The sequence below is a fragment of the Chiloscyllium plagiosum genome, chromosome 8, assembly GCF_004010195.1.
Source record: "Chiloscyllium plagiosum isolate BGI_BamShark_2017 chromosome 8, ASM401019v2, whole genome shotgun sequence".
NCBI classification, from domain to species: domain Eukaryota; kingdom Metazoa; phylum Chordata; class Chondrichthyes; order Orectolobiformes; family Hemiscylliidae; genus Chiloscyllium; species Chiloscyllium plagiosum.
This window is the reverse complement of record NC_057717.1, coordinates 14,720,310-14,724,790: the sequence shown is the minus strand read 5'-3', so window position 1 is coordinate 14,724,790 and position 4,481 is coordinate 14,720,310.

Sequence of the window (4,481 nt, the reverse complement as noted above, 5' to 3'; positions counted from 1 at the left end):
TAAAACACCCTCTCATTTCAGGATGTTAAGTACTTTGTAGTGATCTTCTCAGCCTGATAATTTAATATGATCCATTTTGTCCTGAGTGAGGGACCAGTGGGGATTTCTTGCTGAGTTTTTGTCTGTTTCAGTGGAATGACCTTTTGAGTGTTTTACACTGTTCCTTCAAATGTTTTCCACTGTTCATTTACAGACACATATTTCAGTCTGTTTAGCCTGTTTACCTTGGTCAGTTCTCCTCTCCAACTCATGTAGTTGTCTATTTTTGTTTCTAGTTGTAGCTTGTCCTTTCTGTGATTTACTTTAAAACTTTATATTTCTTTAAACTGCACTTTATCACAATTTCACAGAGGATCTCTCCAGGTGACATTACTCATTCACTACGTTTCATCACACAACGGTCGCTCTGAGATAGTTATGTCCCTAGCCAGTCGCACAATTTGTTATTCAAAGAAACACTGAAAACTAATTCTCTGAACTCCTCTTCCAATATCACTCTTTCCAGTGTGACTGTCCCACATTATGCGAACATTGACTTTTCCCAAAATTATCACAATGTGTTTGTTAAAAAAATTCCAATGAGTTCCTATGTAATGCAGTGATGAGCAACGGAATGCTGTTTGGTGGCTAAAACTGTTCTACTGCTTGTGTACTTGGCAAGTAGTAGCCAGAATTTACATTCAGACTGACTATACTTCATAACCTGAGACCAAATGCTTTCTCTGTGATGCCTTGTTTTTCCATTATTGTTAGTGTTACCCATTTTGCCTGAGTTTCCACAAGGTTGTGATCCATTGAATATCTATGTCCACCTTTTGTTCACCCTGTAACCATGTCTCTCTGGTGTCTAAATCTCTTTTATATCAGTGTCACAAATCTATCTGCCTTATTGATAAGACTTCGTCCACTCAAAAAAAAGACATAATTTACTCTTTCCCACAATGTCCTGTCAGATACCTATTCACTGATGTACAGGTTAAGTTAAACTCTGTCCCTTTCGGTTCCTTTCTGCTTGTCTTCAGCCACATTCCCATGCTGTTCCGATGCTTCACGTTTTCTCTTTGGATTTGGAAAGCTCCTTTCACCTGGACCCTGTCCCTGCATCCTCTCTGTCAGTTTAAAGCCCTGCCCATAAACCTACTGACGTGATTGGCCAGGACACTGGTCCCAGCACTGTCGCAGTGGGACCATCCTATTGGATTTTTTTATAAATCAGGTAGGGGATGGGGGTGTCTCTGGCTGACCAGCCTTTACTGCCCAGCCCTAGCTGCCCTTGAGCTGAGTAGCTTGCTTGGCCATTTCAGAGGGCAATTGAGAGGCAAACACTTTGCTGTGGGGATGTTGTGCAGACCACGTGAGGATGATCAGATCTCGTTGTCGAAAGGACAAGTGGGCGGCACAGTGGCTCAGTGATTACCACTCCTACCTCACAGCACCAGGGTCCCAGGTTCAATTCCAGCCGCGGGCGAATGTGTGGAGTTTGCACATTCTCCCCGTGTCTGCGTGAATTGCCTCCGGATGCTCCGGTTTCCTCCCACAGTGCAAAGACTTGCAGGTCAGGTGAATTGGCCATGCTAAATTGCCCGTAATGTAAGGTGTATTAGGTCGAGGGAGATGGGCCTGAGTGGGTTACTCTATGGAGGGATGGCGTGGACTGGTTGGGTCGAAAAGCCTGTTTCCACACTGTATGGAATCTAATCTAAGGGATTGTAATTTTTGTACATCAGCAATGGTTTCATATTTGTTTATGGATTGTTAATTGCTATTTTTAAAATTATTGATTTTAAATTCCACCATATCTTATGATGGGATTCAAACCTGCCTCCCCTGAACATTAGCTGAGGTTTTGGACAAATGCCCTAACAATAAAGTTACTAGGCCATCACTTCATCTGCTCACTGGTTGCTCATCTCTGAGCACTGATACATGAAGCTAAACCCATTCTTCCAACATGATTGTGTGATCCTGAAGTCTTCCAGCACTCCGGTGATATCACACAGTCTCTCTCCATGTGGTATCCCTCACTGTGTGGGTCTAATTGCTGCCTCTGTCTGTGTCTCTCACTCTTGCAGTTACTCCAGATCCTGAGCCAACAGAATTCTCCACTCCAGAGAGACGCAACAGCACAGGCCAGGGATGGAGTTTGGGATTTTCCAGATCTCTGTGGGGCTCATTTCCATTCTCCTTGTGTAACCCTCACTGAATCAGTCTAATTTCCCATTCTGTCTATCTCTCTGTCTCCTGTAGGTTCTCAGGAAGTTACTGACTCAATAGACTTCCCAACTGCTGTGTGTCTCATCCATCACCTCAATGAAGATGGTTGGTCAGCCAGAGAGACAAAGGGCAGGGAGATCTGGAGCCTTCAATAAATCCTGCAGTGAGGTAAGATCACTCACAGTGCATAGAGCAGGGAGCAATGAGAGGGCTCCAAACATTGGCTAACAATACATGATATAGATACAGTGCTGGATGGGGAGCACAGTTTAGACACACCCCATGCTCAATCACCACGTCTACTTTAACTTATGTTGCACTGAGACAGCATCGGGAGTTCATAGTTATCAATCCAGCCCTGCGCTGTCTTAGTGAGCATCAGGACAACAGAGGTTAAAGCAGGCCTCCGATGAGAGGTTGGGAATGTTGCCTGGGATCTTTCTGTTCTGTGTTCTCCCTCCAATACTGTACTAAGACTCACTACTTTGCAGCACTCTATCTATGCATGGCTTGTGCACTAGTGTCTTCAGTCATTTTTAACTCCTACAATAGTCCCTGTCCCTGTAACCTGCTCCATTCGTGATTAGTCCCTCCACATATTTGAGATGTACTGCACTCCAGACTACCATCCGCATCGCTGTAACTTGCTTCAGTGTCTACACCATGCCTTATTTTGATACACTAATCCTCTTTAACTGGATACAGAGTGATACAGCACGGAAACAGAACCTGTGGTCCAACTCCTCAATGCTGTCCATGTGTCCTAAACTGAATGAGTCTCATTTCCCTGCATTTGGCCCTTATCTCTTCAAACCTTCTCGTCTCAATGTACCTGCCCAAATGTCTTTTCCGTGTTGTAATTGTTCTTGTTTCTCCCATGTGCCTGAGGCTGTCTGTTCCATCTATGCACCATCCTCTCGAGATAATGTTCCCCCTCAGCTCCCTCTTAAAATCCTTGCTCTCTCACATCCCGTTTATATCCTCCAGTTTTGGACTCACCTACCCTTGGATATTCACCATTCTTAGGCCCCGCATGGTTTTGTAAAACTTTATAAGGTCACCCCGTGGCCTCCTCTGCCCAAGGGAAATATGTAGGACAATGTTACAAATATCTCTAACCTATGTAACAAAGTGCTGGCCAATGTTGGCAAGTGTGCCAAATGCCACTTTCCCCACCCTGTCCACCTGTGATGCCATTTCCAAGGAACAATGTAACGGCACCCCTTGCTCTCTGTCTCTCTCTCTCTGTCTCTCTCTGTTCGACAATACTGCCCAGAGCCTTCCATTAACTGTGTTCATCCTCCATGGTTTGTCTTAACAAACTCCAACAGCTGAATTAAACTCTATCTTTACTGCCCACGACACCATTAATTTGATCATCAACAAACTTTCGCACAATCACTCCTATATTTTCAACCAAATCGTTTCTGTAGATGATGCACATCAGTGGACCCAGCCCTAATCCTTTCTTTAAATAATGGAATAAAACCATATTCTTGTCATAGAGCCATACAGCATGGAAACTGACCCTTCAGTTGACACCCAACATAATCTAAAACTAAACTCTTCCCAGCTGCCTTTTGCTGGCCCATATCACTCCAACCCTTTCCTATTCACCTGTTTATCCAAATATCTTTTAAATGTTGTAATTGTACCCACATTAACCCCTTTCTCAGGAAGTTCATTCCACACTCAAACCACCCTCTGTGTAGCAAATTGCCACATATCCTTTTTTGAACATCTCTCTCCTCTAACCTTAAAAATGTGACCCCTCCTCTTGAGACTCCCCCATCCTGGGGAAAAGGCAACTAGCATGAAATCGATCTATATACCTCATTTTTTCATAAACCTTTATAGCATCATGTCTCAACCTCCAGGCTCCAGTGAAAAAAGACTCAGTCGATCCAGCCATTTTTCAGAACTCAAGCCTTCCATACCCAGCAATATCCTGGTAAATCTCTTCTGAATGCCCTGCAGCTTAATAATATCTTCCCTGTTAACTGGGCGACCAGAACTGGACAGAGTATTACAGAACAGGCATCGCAAATGTCTGTCCAATCTCAACATGACGTCCCAAATCCTCCACTCAATGGACTGAGCAATAGTCAGGCATACCAAGCACCGTCTTATCCATCCTGTGATGCAAGCTTCAAGAATTATGTACCTGAACCCGGAGGTCCCTCTGCTCTAAAACACTAACCGAGGCCGGAACATTAATTATATAAGCTCTACCCTTGTTTGTTTTACAAAATGCATTGCCTCGCATT